General features: G+C 38.9%; 1 protein-coding gene across 3 annotated transcripts in view; it reads right to left on the bottom strand.

Annotated features, from left to right (window-relative positions):
- LRP1 (LDL receptor related protein 1) overlaps positions 1 to 17,480 on the bottom strand; it is a 304,990-nt gene that overhangs the window by 240,828 nt on the left and 46,682 nt on the right. The window lies entirely within an intron of this gene.

Genomic DNA, 17,480 nt, shown 5'->3' with positions numbered 1-17,480 from the left:
TCTCATGTAATCATTCTTTTTTAAAAGAAGAGCATGTGTCAGCATTATCGGTCCTTTAATGCTTTCAAGTATTGGCGATGCACAGAGGGGGTGGGAAAAAGGCTCAGATGAAGCCATGCCATCTCAGAATGTTAGCATTCTAAAGCATTTCTAAAGTCTGTTGGTGCTTTCAGGAGAAAGATATGAACCTAAAACAAACAAATAAATAAATGAAGAGGAGAAGAGGAACCTCCTCACAGCATAAATCTGGTGAATTCTAATTCCCAGCCTAACTGTAATATGCCCTGCGAACCTCACAATTTTGGTAGTTCTTTCCACTGAAATATGAAATACACACACACACACACTCTCTCTCTATATATACACATACAGACACACACAATATATATACATACACACACACACACATATACATACACCCACACACATATTCTCTCTCTCTCTAGATATATGTATGTGTGTGTGTGTGTGTGTATATATATATATACTGTATACACACACACACACACACACACACATACAGTGGTACCTCGGGTCACAAATTTAATTCATTCCTCAACCCAAATTGAATTTTCCCATAAGGTTCAATGTAAATACGGTTAATCCATTCTGACCCCTACAAATTTGGTCGCCAACTGATTTTGGTCGCGTCCCGAATCAAATTTTCCCATAAGGTTCAGTGTAATTACGGTTAATCCGTTCTGAACCATCTGTATTTTTTTTTTAAAGCCACAAAAATATGAAACAAAGTACGGTACAGTACACCATGAAGAGAGAGAACGCTAACCTTGCTTGAGGCATGGAGGACAGGAAGGCAGGTGGGGAGGCAATTATTGTTTGGAGGGAGAATCCCCCTCCCTGCAGGAAGCCACGACCACGTGTCACGGCAGGGAAAATGGCCGCAGATCCTGTTCGTCACCCGATGCGGAGTTCGCGGACGGAAGCAAAATTTTGCGAACAGTGCTGTTCGTGACCCAAATTGGTCGTGAACAGAAGCGTTTGTGACCCGAGGTATCACTGTATATACACATGCACACACACACACTACACACACACACACTCTAGTTTAGATATAGATGGCAGACTAAGAGGACTACATGCAGGAGAAAAACTTAGCAGTTGAGCACTTCCAGAGAGCTCCTACCTCTACCAGTTTCATAATTTCTTCTATAATGGATTCACCCAACTACTTTTTAAAAGAAGAAAGGAAGAAAAAAACTGGGGAAAAGGTTGGAAGGATTACAGATGGGCGACCACACCATCCGTTCTGTGGAAGAAGGCAGGGCAGATGCATAACAAAAGCCTCACCTGGAAGCATCCTTCCTCTTTCTGCTTCTGTTCTTCCAATTTTTAGTACGCATATTCATCAAAAATCACAGGTGGAAGGAGTGCAATCCTTCTGGCCCTTACTGTAACTCTATCATCCTTCTGAATGAATCACCCGCAAACGTTGAGGATCAGGGGCCTGTTCCTATCCATCCTGAGCAGGTGGGGGGGGGAGGTCAAGCCCTTCCCCATTCCATTGCTGGGTGTCCCAGGACCCGGCCTCTCCCCCACTTTTTTTTTTTTAATCAACATAAAACCACTGGGAGAGGTCATCCATCAGCCATGTGGTAGAAGTATCTTTTGTTTTTGTTATATTAAATGCAGCCTCCAAAGGAAGAGCAAATAAAGAGCCAGAATTGTATGGCCTTGGACTTTCATAGTCATGATTAACTTGGCTTGTCCCTATCCAATGCCCTCTAGACTTCCTGGGACTATTGTTCCTGTATTTCCCTGCCAACACGGCTAGTGCATAAGCCTCAAAAAACTAGGCCAGGGGATGGTGAAAGGTAAAGTTTCAATGAAGTAAAAACAAAAACAAAAAAACCCAGAATATATACAAGAAAACATAGACAACACATTGACAAGTACCACCATTAATACAGAAAATGACTAAATACAAAATACTTGTACTCTTCTGAATGAGTTATAATTTTATTGGGGCTTTTTAAGAGAAATGCATATGACATGGAAAAGTGCCTGAACTACTAAGCAAAAACTGGATTGTATTAGTTGTGTCTTATGGATACAGTGCCAGAAAGCTGCAGAGGCAGTTTAATGGGCTCCTAAGTGTGAGAGATGAGAGCCAGAGATGAGAATGCTCTGTTTTTTAAAAAGTCCAATTTTAATACCTTTAAACATCTTTGGATATTTAATGTCTTTTAAGTATCCTTTCAACCCATTATTTTCAAATGGCAAGCCTAACTACTCTCCTTTAGCACCCTTGGATAATACTGTTAATTTTACTGATAGAAAAGAACTGCAAACATTTTTCATTATTTCCTGTTTCTTCTATTCCAAGTCATAGGGCAACTATGAAGACATTGTGGAATAAAATATCAAAATTTCCCTTTTAACCTTGAGAGAATGAACATTATGATTCATTCATAGCTCATATGAACACCACTTCAACCACTTATCACCAAATGAACTCATCTTCCCAACTCAGAACAGAGGCACAAAATTATCATTTCACCATACATACATTCTTCCAAAGTTTAACAGTTTTCCCAGTAGCTCCATAACTGCTTGATTCTGTACATTTGATCAGAATCCTGCAATTTCCAGACAAAGGGTACCGAATGCTCCCGATCAAAAGTCATCCTGCAACTAGTTTTTCCTCCACAAAAAAAGATAGGATGAGCTTCATATGGGACTCAATAACATTTGGATTCCTATTAAATCCCTCAGAGGAAGAAGGGAGATTGTTTAATAATAGCACCATAATTCAGACCAAGCAACTCAGATAGAAGTCTAGAAAATTCACTGTCTATAATCCAGGTGTTGGGCAACATTTAACACCCAAAGCATTAGCTGTTTCTGAGGACACAATCCACTGTTTAATGTCATGTCAGCCTTACCAGGCAGACTAGGCAGGAAACACGACCAGACAAACTAATTCTACTTTATTGTAAAGCTATATTAACAGAATTTTGCAAGTCTGAATGTACAATTTTCTCACCTTTACAGCCCAAGAACTGAGGGAGGGTCCCTTCTGAGCCTCTTGCTCCACCCACTATGCAGCTGTGGGCTGTGCTGTCTCTTACCTGACCATTCCTTAGGCAGCATCTCTTCCCCCTCCAAACGTCTTTCCCACATACCATTACATGTCATAACTGAATTATATAGTCTAGACAGTACCAGAATGAGCCACCCTTCATTCTGAAATTATCTAGCCAAGAAGCAATCCACTATGTAACTGTGCCAAAAGTTCAGCAGAGTTTTCAATCCATGCTTTTCAGTACTTGCTTGATTATGAATCCAGGATATTATGTGGCTTTCTTCTGGTCACGTCCACCTCAATAAAAAACATGTGGGATGTAACAACATATCTTCCCCAAGCTCAGAATTATGGCCTGGGCCTTAGAATACTCAATTCAAAAATGGATGCAAAAACCTTCTATGGAATGTAAAGTAATAAATAATCATGCCATTATTACAGTAATACCAGAAGAAAGAGGCTGACAAATATGTAACACCGTTGATCTTAATTAGTTGCTGAAGCATCACTGGTTGACCACAAGGCAGCCTATTTTCAACCATATTCAGCAATCATAAGGGTCATTTTTGAAGACAAGCACATTAGGGAATTTCCCAAGCGAAGATTCTTGCAGAATAAGGGGTGTATTTAAATCAGCAGAAGGAGGAGAGTACAGATAAATTATAGCAAGAGCTTCCTTACTATCAAAGGAAAAAGGAAGGCCCTCAAAAGGAAGCCAAAACTACTCAAAAAAGTTATTAGTCCTATGATACAGCGATGGATGAATTCACCCAGCAGCCTCATGTAGACGTTAATAGAAGAGGGGAGAGTACCAAACCCTGCAGCACCCAGGGGCAGGATCTCTCCTCCCCAACTATCATCAACTGGAATTGGCCCTGGAGAAAGGAGGTGAACCAGCATAACACTGTGCCGGCCACTCCCAATCCTCTGAGCCAATCCAGAAGGACATCATGGTCGATGGCACTGAAAGCCACAGAGAAGTAGGGCAAGGATAGATGCACCACCCCCATCCCGCCTTCGCTAGGTCATCCAAAAACGCAACCAATACTGTTTCAGTCCCATACCAAGGCCTGAATCCAGACTGAAAGGGATCCAGATAATCTGCTTCATTCAAGATCCTCCGAAGCTGCTGCGCAACCATCTTCCCAATTATTTTCCCCCAAAAGGGGAGATTGGATACTGGATGAAAATTGTCCAGTATAGTGGTGTCCAGCGATGGCTTATTGAGGACGGGGTGAATCAATGCCTCTTTAAGAGGTGAAGGAACAACCCCTCACTCAAGGAAGCATTAACCATCACCAGAACCCACTCACACGACACCCCCCGGGCCGTTTTAACCAGCCAGGAGGGGCACAGATCTAAAGAGCAAGTGGCTCTTAGCTAGGTTTTCTTTGCAGATCCAATTCTGTTTCTTTTTATACACCCCACCTTTTTGGGGAAAATATATATATATATATATATATATATATATATATATATATATACACACACACACACACACACACACACACACACACACACTGCAAGTTTCCTTGAAAACTAATACGAAAGGGCAAAGTGACAGGTACCTTATGAACAAAAAAATTCAAAAAGGGAAAGAAGCCGCTTTTCAAAATATGAGTTCTTAACCGTATCAGTACGTTTTTGCAATATTTTAAAGTGTCTCTGCTTTCAGGAAGAGAATGTTAAAAGTAGTATTACTCCAATCTGGTATCTGGTTTCATGAACGACAAGTCTGTTAGCCCCTCTGTTTTAGATTCCATTGCAAAAGCCACAGGTATTTGCTGTCTGTAATTTATTTCAGTTTGGGGAGGGAGGGGTAGCAGCGGGTCACTTACAACGTAAATGTTTACTTTAAAAATGCATACCTTTTCCATTCCCACCCTCCCACACACAGTGTGTCCACATCCACCAGCAAGCTTTCCAGTCATTGTAAGTGCTTCCAGCCTACTGTGAGTTCCTCTGTGTATAACACACCACAAATGTCAGAAATAAGAAACTGCCTTGCTTTTAGAGGCATGAAATATCAAAAAAGAAGCAAAGTACAAGAGATACATCATGGCAGATGAACAGAGTCGCAGGTCACAAAAGATACTACTTTTTAATTGTCTTCAATGAACAATGGGCGTGGGAGAATTTGGTTTATTTAAACTGCATCGGGAATCTACAGATCTCCACATGTTACTGGAGCATAACTCCTGTCATCTGCAGCCAGTTGGGCAAAGAGATACGAAGAAGGAGAAATGGGAGCTTATTCATGTCTCAGGAATGAAAAAAAAGTATTTAAAACAGAGATGTGTTTTCAAAAAAGATAATATCTATAAATGGACAAGTAATTACTGAACTTATACAATTAATGCTGAATATAACATTAGTAAAAGATTCCAAGCAGAGTACATTGAGTTGATTTCATGATATGAAAAAGATGTATAAATTTTTGCTTAATGCCAAAATCTCCACATTATTATTTATAAATGTTAAAATAAAGAAAAACATCCCTAAATATAATATAGATAAATATTTGATTTCTGACCTCCCCCTTCTTTATACTCCAACCAATTTGCAGTACCTATTGGTATAAATTTTGGTATAAATATTGGCATAAAAATTTGGTATAAATAAATATAGAAATCAGCATAGATGAAACCATACTCTGTATTTACCTGGCTGTATAATATATAATATATATAGAAGCCATGACTCAGAAAATAACTTTAACTCTTATTTCCAAAATATTTATATGATTGTAGAAACAAATACAGCTTTTAGCATCTTCATTTGCAACGTGCAGACCATGAATAAATCCAAACTTCTAAAAAGTTGTCCATGTCAAGCAAAAACCTAAACGTTGGACCATTTTCATATTACACAAAATCTTGAGAAAGCAATCTTTGGGCTATCTGAAAATATAAAATGCTTTTCCAGATTTACCTTCCTAGCAATGGGAACGATAACAGCCTAAAACCTATCACACAACCTTGAATTTGGAGGCTTAATAATTTTCAAGACAAAGATCTTGGTATGCTATGGAAGCTGGAGGGTAATATCACAATAGTCTTAAAAGTTATGCGCATAGTCAACTTGCATCTTAAAGGATCTGAAATGGACACACTGTCTGATCTTTGTATCCACATGTGAGCAAGGCAAAGGGATTGGGTAGAAGATGTTTGTATAAATTGCAACTGCTTTACAGTCAAGTTACCTAAATAGCAAATTGAAGTTTGCTTTTAGGCAGTTGCATTACCTGAATTCATTAAAGCACAATTATCTAGGACTCAACAAATAGTGCAGAGCTGATGAGATCCATGAACAAGCTTACCAGGATCCCCATGGAAGGCAAGGAAAGAAAAATAAGTATTTTTAGGTATAATTATTCAACAATAAAAACCATGGAACCACAGTAAGAACTGCAAAATTACTGAATAATCCAAGCACAAAATGTCACCTTTGGAATGGGGATTTTTAACTTCAAGTATTTAAATCCATTTGCATAGCTGTCCATATGTTATTAAAGATATGTTTACCCCATGGGCACTTTCTCTTGTGCGTGCATACACATAGAGATGCATGCATAGATACATCACTATAGAGCCTTTCATCATGAAAGATCGTAAAAACTTATAAAAAGGGCTGATTAGTGAACTCCATCAAAATTATTTCTTTAAAAATAATGTTGATTCATTCCTTAAATGCATGCAACTGAATACTAAGCATGAAACCATAATCACAGAATCATACAGCTGAAAAAGCTCAGGGCTCTAGTCCATTCTCTGCTCACAAGATCTCTTAAAGCACTTTGGACAGATGGCTATCCAATATGAAGACCTCCTATGAAGGAGGACATACCACTTCATGAGGCAGCTTGTTCAGCTGGTTGACAGCTTTTACCATCAGGAAATTCTTCTTAATATCCAACCTGAATCTACTTCCCTGTAGTTTTCATCCACTGGATTTAATCCTGCTCTCCAGGATGAGAGAGAACTAGTCCACTTCCTCTTTCATGGGACAGCCTTTTAAATATCTGAAGATATTTTCACTCAGTCTTCTCTTCTGAAAGCTAAACACATCTTCCCTCAGTCTTCTCTCCTACAAACTAAACATATCCAGTTCTTTTAATTGTTCCTCATAAAACCTTGTTTCCAGTCCTTTCACCATTTTGTTGGTCTCCTTTGAATTTGCTCCAATTTGTCAATGTCTTTTTTAGACTGCGGTATCTAGAACTGGGCACCATTCCAAGTAGGGCCTACCAAGGTAGAGTATTGTTGGGATGTGTGCTCCTTAATACATCCCAAAATAGATTATTTTTCAGCAGTTGCATCACATTATTGGCTCATATTCAAGTTGTCAGCTGCTAGAACAGCTAGATCCTTTCCACATATTGTACTGCCACACCAGTTCTCCCCCATCCGATACTTGTATCTTTCTTCTTTCTCCCCCAAAAGCAGGAATTTACATTTCACCCTGTTAAATTTCTTCTTGTTTGTTTGTTTCAGGCCACCATTCATGCCTGTCTACAACTTTTTTTTACTCTTCTCTTTCTCTTCTAAAGTGTTCATTACTCCTCCTAGTTTTGTGTCATCTGCAAATCTGATAATCATCTCCTCAACCCATTCATCCAAGTCTTAAGAAAAATGTTGAACAGCACAGGGCCCAAGACTGAATCTTGTGGCACTCTGTTCAGTACTACTCTCCAAGCTGATGTGGACACATTTATGAGTACTGTCTGGGTGTGGTCTTTTATCCAAGTATGAATCTAACAGTTGGATCATCCAGTCATAGTTTACTATTTTATTTATGAGAATATCATGAGAGGCTTTATTGAACAATTTGCTGAGGTCAAGATACACTATGGCTGTAGCATTCTCCCAGTCTATTAAGGTAGTAACTCTGTCAAAAACGGAGGTAAAATTAGTCTGGCATTATGTATTCTCTTGTTCATAAACTTGCTCCCATAGGTAGGCTCTTAAGAGTGAAAGACTTAAATCTCTTCACTTTAGGGTTGTGCATTTGTTTGTTACAAGCCTTTGGTTAACTGCTACATTTCTGTCCAAGTACTCACAAATATACTGTTTAATAATCTGATTCAAGACCTTGCCCAGCATAGACAAACTGTAACTTCCCAGGTCTCCTCCTTCCGTTTTTTAAAGATGGGAACAACATTTGCTCTCCTCCTGCCTTCTAAGACTTTGTAAATTCTTACAGTTAGTGGTTATCATTTCTGCTAGTTCTGTCAGTATCCCGACCAGTCACCTGAAATGTTGCACTAATTCTGATAAGACTGTTTTACCGCTGATCACCTGGAGATAGTTTTCATTCACCATAGGTAAACAAGCTCAATGGCCATTTACAAAAGTGATTTATGAGACTTTTCCAAGTAATAGCTAAGAATCCCATTTCTCTCTATCTGTAATAAGAACTCAGTACCTTCTACATAAATGAAGAACACTGCTTCATCTAAGCCTCTGAGATGCAGGACCATAAACCAAGGAATAGACACAATATATAACATCAGTAAATGAGCAAAATTTATTTATTTATTCATTCATTCATTCATTCATTCATTCATTCATTCATTCATTCAATTTATATAGCCGCCCATCTTGCTCCAGGAATTACTGCAATATTAGCTACAGCTTACTACAGTATATCATTTCACAAGATAAATGAAATGGCTTTCTTAAAGCAAAGAGCAGGCCTTATGTGAACAAAGCTTTTTTACATTTCCTGCTTTAGAATATGAAAGGATTGGACATGCCCCCCCCCCCCAAAAAGAGCTACCTACTTTCACATCCTGAAATACTGGACAAACATTAACATTTTGCACACAGGGCAGAATTTTCACCTGTGTTTTGTTAAACAGTTGATGGCAAGCTCAGAAATCAAAGCTGTAACTCTAAGACCCTTTTCTTAAAAGATATAATTTGCATGACCTTTAATTACATTTCTTTTTTCCCCCCTAGTATAATTGATAGGAAAACAAGACAAGTAGCTCTCAGATGTTTTCAACTAGGGCCCATCCCCATAATCTGCAAACCCAACCTAGGAACATATTTTCAACAATGGGACTCTATTCCCATTTAATGGAAATAATGGTGGAAAGGAAAGGTGAATCAGCTAGCAATAAAAGTCTCTTACATATATATAGAATCCTGAATCGAGGATGAAAAACCAGCTTCATCAGAAATATTCTTCTTTTAAATAAATTAAGCACCAATTCAAATTATTTCTTTGCAGCTTATTTGTCATATCTCTTCCACCTGACAGATATTATCAAATTCACTCAACAAGAATTATAAGGCTTTGGCCCTTGGAGATGAACCAAAATCAAAGATTCATCATAACAATACAGGACAAAACAATAGCATTAATCAAATCATCCAGGTTTTTAATGGAAATCTGTGATTCACATATGAGCTAGGTAAAACTTGTTTACTATTCTTCATTAAAATAATCTTCATGGCTCAATAAAGAACAATGAGATGTATTAAGAATGTAGGTGTGCATGTAGGAATGCAGGAGTCACGTATAACTGATTCTTTAACTGTGTGTGAAGATCTAGCTCTCTGGAGAAGGCCCTAATGCTGGGAGAGGTGAAAGAAAGAGAAGAAGAGGACAACAAAATCAGAAGGCAACTCAGAAGGTATCAACAAATCTATATACCTGGTCACTAATGACTGACACCAATCAACAGTCAATTATCACACTTAAGAATACTCTGACCTTGACCACATATACTACTACAAAAGTAGGGATATTACTTATGCCTTCTTCCATAGCCTTGGCATCACTCCTATGCAACCATTTCAACAAAAGGAATTAAGCAGGCGGCTACATGAGACAAAAGATGGGAAACAACAATGCACAACAATGATGGAAGGACACAGAAACATAAAGGGGAACACCAGCTTTTAGCCTAAGGAAGAAATGCTCAAAAGATAAAGTTTCACAAAAGAAGAGGAGCTGTTTAGCACTTTGGTCTTCAGACTTTCAGGCACTCTTATTCATCAGAAGGCAACTCAGAAGGTATGAAAATAAGGTACCCAACTACAGGCACAAAACAAAGAAAAACCCAGCTCCTAAGATTCTATCATGAGTTATCCCCTCACTCATGCACATTCATCACTGAGTTTTTTTCAGGACAACGCTGGTAGTATGGCAAGCATAAAACTACAAAATAAAGACACTGAGTATTAGGAAGCCAGAGGTGACAGTCTTCTAATAGAGTAGACAGTAATCATGGCATCCAAAATTACTCAGATGCAGGAGGAGGACCATTTTGATCCACAAAACTTTGATGAGCTCCCCTCAGGTGTAACCCTAAACCTAAAGCACAAATCTAAAAACAAGGATTCCATCCAGTGAATAAGATCTTTTTTCAAGGACTCCTAAATCTTCCACTTTGAGATCTGAGCACCTATATTACAGTTCAACAGGTGTAACATTTGAGAGTGGGTATCTTTCTCATTCTTTTTCACATACATACATACATACATATTAAGACAACAGAACTTAAAACAAAAGAAAAATCCCACTGGTACCCAGCAGCCACTTGCGAAGTCAGATCCCACTGATATTTATTAATTTAGAATCCGTAGTATTTAAACCTTCAAACAGCTGCATAAAAATAAAAACATATGACTGGAATATCCAATTTGGAACAAATAAAATAAATCTGAAGTCAAGGTGATAGCTTGAAACTTTAAATACTGCATAAAGCCTCCTCGTCAAGAGCTTGACCTAATGAACAACCCAAAAGAGGGCACTGGGAGTACAGCCCTCGGAACTGTAAAATCTCAGGCACAAGCATCTTTGAGGACCAAATAATACAATACGTTAAACAGGGAGCCTGCAGTTGCCCGTCTGCTTTTTCTTCACCACGTGGCCCAATCCAAATCCTAGCTGTCGCATACAGGGTGGAAGTGTGATCTGCCAACCAATCCCTGGTTTCCCTGGCTTATTATCTGAATGTGTGTAGTATTTTTCTCTCAAAAATAGCACTGGTGCCAGGGGAGATTGTGGAAGACATTGTTGTTTAAGCATTTGTCACGGGAAATGTTTGGTTAAGAAACAGGCAAAGCAAACACAAATCAGATAATCTGGTTGCATGGTAATCCACCACGAGAAGAGTTAATTTATTTTTTAAAACCTTGGCCATGCTCAGTTTTCCTCGCCTCCTTGCTTTAAGACAAGAGTGGGTGCTCTTCTCAGGCTGAGGTCCACACTTCATCTGAGTGGTGTGCCAGGACCACATTCTCAAAGTAGTGGGAAGGGCCAGGTCAAAAACTAAACTGGACTGAATTTCAGTCAAAATCAGACCTTCAAATAATCTGATCCTGGACTATTTTGATTTTTAAATCCCCTCCTCCCCCTCCCAGCCCTAAATAGGTCTTCTCCAGCTTGGGGCCCATGATGCACCTTTAACTCCAAGTATTCCTATCTACCAATGACCATGAGATTCCATACATCTAGGGGATTTCAGGTTGGTAGGGCTGCCCTAAATCCATAAAATAGCAAATGGCTTTAAGCCTTCTATACTTGATAACCTCCAAAGATTAATGTTGCTATAAATAATACAACCCTTTTAAGTTAAGATTTAACTTTTTTTTTCCTTGAATGTACTATTGTAAACAGTAAAAGTTAACTTGAATCACAATCTTTTTTTTTCTTTCTAGTGTTTTCCCGCAGGTGCAGGTCTGCTGTTTTCAGATCGACCAAAGGTTGATCCATTGGTTGCGACAGGAATGTACTGACCAGCTTGTTGCCTGAGCTTGAAGTCATGGGCTGAGAGAGAGTAACTGGCCCAAAGTCACCCAGCTGGCTTTCATGCCTAAGGAGGGACTAGAACTCACCGTCTCCTGGTTTCTAGCCTGGTACCTTAACCACTAGACCAAACTGGCTCTCTAACTTGAATCACAATATACATATGGAAATAATATTTGTCAGAACTACAAAGAAATTTTCAAAAAAACATTTTCAAATTATAGTCTTCTTCTAAGACATGCCAGAAAGGTTATATTTCTCAGAGAAGTAGAAAGTTCCTTCCCCACTTCCAAGTTACAGTATCAGAAAACATGCCTTCTCACCCCCTAAAAATACAGGGAAAACATGCTCTTTAAGAAATTATATCCTGCAAGCTACAGTCTCAACCAACAGAGATCAAAATGAAACATACATAGCCTGCTACACTGGGCTAGGGAGGAGGCTGATGTGTCAGCCCTGGGAGGCAGCAAAGATTTGTCAGGGGGACACTAAAGTTGGTGAGGACATTTAAGAATACAAGTGATGTTTCTCTGCTCTAATTTTCAATTTTAGAAAACTGAAAATGTTTATATAACATTTGTTTCTGACTTACTAAAAAATTATACTTCCTTTCTTCAGAATTCTGCTCCTTTCTCCAACTTTTAAAAGGTTGGGGGGTTTTAATGTGCTCTCTGCTTTAATCCTAAGCAGCAAAAGAAGGAAAAAGAGAGACGGTCTTCCAGACATCTGGAAGCTGATCTACAGACTTTTAAGGACAAGACTCCCTTTTTGCACAGCAAAGATCCAGACTGCATCAACTCTGTAGCTTTTAATCAAATAGCTGCTGCACTGCAGTAACTAAACAGAAGGATCCCAAAAGCTGCATAGACTTATAGCTGCAAAAGGTTTAAAAAGAGAAATGCAATGCAGAGGGGGAAAAGTCCTTATAAAACCCCAAGGGAGAGAGCTTCTCTAGGCCCCAATTTTTATTCATAAACTTTGAATCAGTTCCCATGTTCTGTTATCTTATTCTTTCTAAAGACCAGTAAGCAAAGCTTGCTGCTGGGATGATAACAGCTTCAACTGCTAATTCCAGGGCCTTGCCCTGCAGGAAGAGACAGACCAAGATAAAATGTCAAGACCTTTTAAATTCAAAGCCAGCTTAATCAATTACTTGGCAGACATGTGCTAGAGGTCTACATCATATGGCATCAATCCAAACCACTCAACTCTCTACACTATAATGAATTGTGTTCGCATGGCATCCCACTGTCAATTCATAGTGAAGACCATTTACCAGCTAAACTGGAACATTAGTCCCACAGACAATGCCACCATACTGACCTTGAGCTAGCGGCAGTGTGTTCAATGTGTCTATTACAATATAATAATATTCAGCTGCAGAAGTAGAGATCTCAAGCTATGAAGGGCAATAACTGACAAAGTTTATCCTCCCTATTCTTCCTCATTACATGGTTGGTTCATTGCCTATGGCCCTTCAAGTGGTCATCTGTGCCTGAACAGCAGCTTATTGAAAATAGGATTTTTGGTGGGAGACACTCGCTCCCCCCAACATACATTATATAAATATGGGGCACCCACCAATTTCCCCAGTTGAGCATCATGTGGTGGATCAAAACCAAACCACCCACCAAGTCAAGTGGGGAGGATGAGCAGGCTGTGTGCATTCACAGATGACCACTGAAAGAATTATGCTTAGAGGTAAATAGCCAATCCTTCATCACTGTATTTTCTGTGATTCCCACAAGCAGTTGATTGGCAAACTTCCCTGCCGTTTGTTAAAAGGCAAACTATTGAGACCAGAAGTCCAACTGATAGTGCCTGATAAAAGCAGGCAGTTATGATCAAGTGGTGGTTGATTAACAGAGCTCAGGCCACAAAATATCTTTCCAAAAGCAGCTGAGGAGATAAGATTTTGCTGTATTTCTACAGCGTATGGCTTAGTAAGGTTAACAACATGGTCTACTGGTACCTATAACTCATTTAGCAAAACACTGGTGGAAATCAGATGATTTTGCTTCAACATGGAATATGACATGAACAGATACTATATTTACAACCAGTATGGCTGATACAGAATGCTACACCTCTCCAAACATTAAGGGCATAAAGAAGACCCTATACGGGAGGACTTGGGTCTGGAAAAAATGTTTGATCATAAGAGCACTGTGTCCCAATGAAAAATCAAATAAAATTCATCACAAAGTCTCCAATCCAATCAAATCTTTATTATGGTCACAGACCAGCATAGATCACAAAGGAGATTACAAAGTTCACTGAAAGGTCACATCAACATTTACAGCCACCAGAAAGTTTTCCATCTCTATATGTGGGGAGGACATACAGCCTTGGGCTCAAAGAGTTTTGATATCAGCATAGATAAAAGATATAAACTCCAAACCTGACTTGGGGAAGGATTAATGAAATTGACTATTCCTTTCAAAATAGTTTTACATCTGTATGAGAGAAAGTAGTATCTTCCCTGAATGGATGTTGAATCACTAATATCACTGTGACATAAATCCCCAAAGAAGAAAGAACAAGGTACTTTGCAGAGCCACTCTAAAAAATCTAAAATAGGTCTACTTGGTGGTCCAATGTGTCTGCTCACAAACCACTTGCAGAATCCAAACTGCTATATTAATTTTTTTTTTTTAAACTGTAAAGACGTGTCTCAATTGCAAACCATGCAATCCTGGTTGTTGAGGAACGGAATGATATCTTCTTGAAGTAAACCAAACCTGATGAGGCCATTACGGCATTAGTAAAATGCAATATAGTCACTTCCATCCTGAAGACTCTTGGCTCAGGAGACTCAGGAATCAGTGGTAACAACAGGAAGCCTTGGGACCAGTGGAACTGAAAAACTTCTCCCAGGAATCTACAGAATCAACTAGAATATTAAGTTATAATCAACAGCACAACGCCAAAGAGGCAGACGTAAGCTAGAGATACAATCCACAACTTTACCTCTGTACTAAGAACAAAAGTGACAAAATTAGAAGGAGCTCTGCCTTCATAAAATGTATGTTGTGCAATGGGCTGGGTCTTCAGCCACAAATTCTATGCTGTGGAATATTCTGGACAAGTTACTAGGCAGGGGCAGAACTCATCCTGTATGGAGGATGCAAGGAGAGGCTGTGAAACTGCTGTTGTTGCTGAGACAATGCAGAGAGAAAAGGTGGGAGGACAGACACCATCAGACAGCAAGCACAAGCTGCTATGCCTCAGCCAAAAGGCATCCCCTCAGGGACTACCCATTTTACGGCACATTACCTAATTAAATAGGTACAGGAAAACTCCAAGATCTTCTCAGCAGTTAAAAATAATCAAAGATTTTTTACAAAATGTTCTACCTGATTCCACAGATATTTCCAAATAGAAAATCTCCTATATAAAATGTAAGTGTCTGAGAGCTCTTATTTTAAAATGTGACCTTTCTAGAATGCCAGCAACTTATAGAAGTATTCCTGGCAATCAGCTGGTTTATTATGGATTTGGCAAGCTTCTCCAATACTGAAAGCTTCCTTAGAGAAGATGGGAGCCATAGTACAGTAATATGTTTAAGACAGTAGAAGAACCAGGAGTTTAAAATGGCTTAGTATACAATCCTATCTATGCACACTTCTTTGAAAGCAAATCTACTGAAATCAATGAGACTTACTTTTAAACAAACATAAGTAAGATTGTTCCAAGACAGAAAAGCCTACATATATGCTTGTCACTTACTGACCTAAACCAGCCTAAAACTGAATCTAGAAGCTCTAACTGAAACCAAAAACAAATAATTCACCAATAATGTCCATTACTTTTAATTTGGCAAGCAGAGTAATGGAGCACAGGGCTGATCTTGACAATGACCTTCAAAGTGCTTTGTACAGTAGATATGCAAAAATAAAACATTACGGTCCCAATTCCTACTTGTTTTGGCTCCACTTAGCTGGGTATCTCTAACTTGGAATGATCATGCATATTTGGTTAGAAATATATATACACTAAGAAGAAAACAATGCACAAGTTTAATAAGAAAATATTTCTGAAGAACAGAAATACTTCTGAGAATCCAGCTTAGAATTCTAGTGAATAATAACAGAATTACTCTTTGAAAAAAAATCAGAATATAATCAACAGTTATTCTGGTTGTCAGCATTAAATACATTTATTCCAATTTTGAGGTTGATTTTTTTTAATTTTAGAAATGTCCTTTGCAAACTATGTTGTGGGTGAACATTTTTCATGTTCTCAGAATCCTTTTGTTTTTTTCCTATGAGTCAGCTGAATGATAAAGTAAAGACAATTATGCTTTTAATGGACCTATGCATCCTTATCTGCAAAAGCTGACATTGGTTTCTTTCCCACCCAAACTAAGGGTCAACTGGTCTTATCACTGGCACCAATTTTCAAGGCCTCAGCTTAGCTTTGGAATGCCAAATGAAGTGATGGTAAGAAGGGAGCATCACTTAACATATCAAAAGGCCGCTAAACCTTTCCTCACCACCAAGTAGCTCCAAGACAAAGAGAAAGGGGCTTTTGTTTATCTAATTCAGTACCAAAGTTCACCTCATCTCTCCTCTTTGGAATTTGTTCAGTTTATCACATAAGAGAAATATATTGCCCTAGGCACCAAGATTAAGAAACCTTCCCATACATGAGCTGCACTCAGATGATGTCTACTGAGTCCATAAAATATTATTTGGGAAAGCAGGGAAGAACACTAGGACATATGCCTCCTTTGTCTACCCATTCCTTTTTTAAAATGTCAGATTTCACATGAAGATCCTGTTTACATCAACTCAGACTTCTTCATTATAACCTGACCAGGAAAATCTGGATTAATATTGGAATCAAGGAAAAAGATAAGGCTTTATACTTGGTTACAAAGCCCATTGGTCACATTCATCGCACTTTATCTCTTTAAAGCAGCCAACTGACAAACACGTTCAGGATTAAATGAGATTAAGGGTACACTGTAACTAATGTTTAGGTTACAACATGTCCTCACTGAATTGCACTGCAGGTTTATTTCTGTAGGAGCCAATGAACTGATTCACCAGGAGGAAGAGGAGGAGGAGGAATAGTAGTAGAGGTATAGGATAGCAGAGCAACATAAAAATATGCTAAAAGAATGATGGGAGAATGAAACTAAATTAAATGAATTAAATGTTACTATCAAGTTTAGTTATTTGTTCAATTTTAACTATTTTCAATGTTATAATGCTCTTCCTCTCATCTCAGTTGATATATACATGAACAAAGCAACACAAAACTTCAAATCACATGCACCTATCTTCCCATGCATGATCCCCAAAAAGGCATACCGTATGCTGTGCCTGCACACATACGGGCGCACAAGACAGAGAAAAACAGCGGCATCTGTGGCTAGTGGGCAACAGAATCCGGGGGAAGAAGAGGATGTGACTGGGTATTACAACTGTCAATCACAACAGTAATGCAGAGAGGCACTTCCTCCTGGTTCCTACTGTGGAGGGAAGGGGAACTGGAGGAAGTAGAGGAGCCATACCTCTTAGGGGTGAGGGGGGTGTCACAGATTGTGCACCTACTTAGATCCTCTGTGAGATATGAGCCTTACATCTCCATATGCGGAAGAAGCAAAGAAAGAGTGTGTGACAATAGGGGGTTGTGTAGATATTGGACTGAAGAAAAGAGTATGTTTGCC

The sequence above is a fragment of the Python bivittatus genome, unplaced genomic scaffold (genome assembly GCF_059951505.1).
Source record: "Python bivittatus isolate LINGU-HERP-01145 unplaced genomic scaffold, Pbiv_v1 ctg000220_np1212, whole genome shotgun sequence".
Lineage (NCBI taxonomy): Eukaryota > Metazoa > Chordata > Lepidosauria > Squamata > Pythonidae > Python > Python bivittatus.
This window is presented reverse-complemented; position numbering and strand designations above follow the sequence as displayed.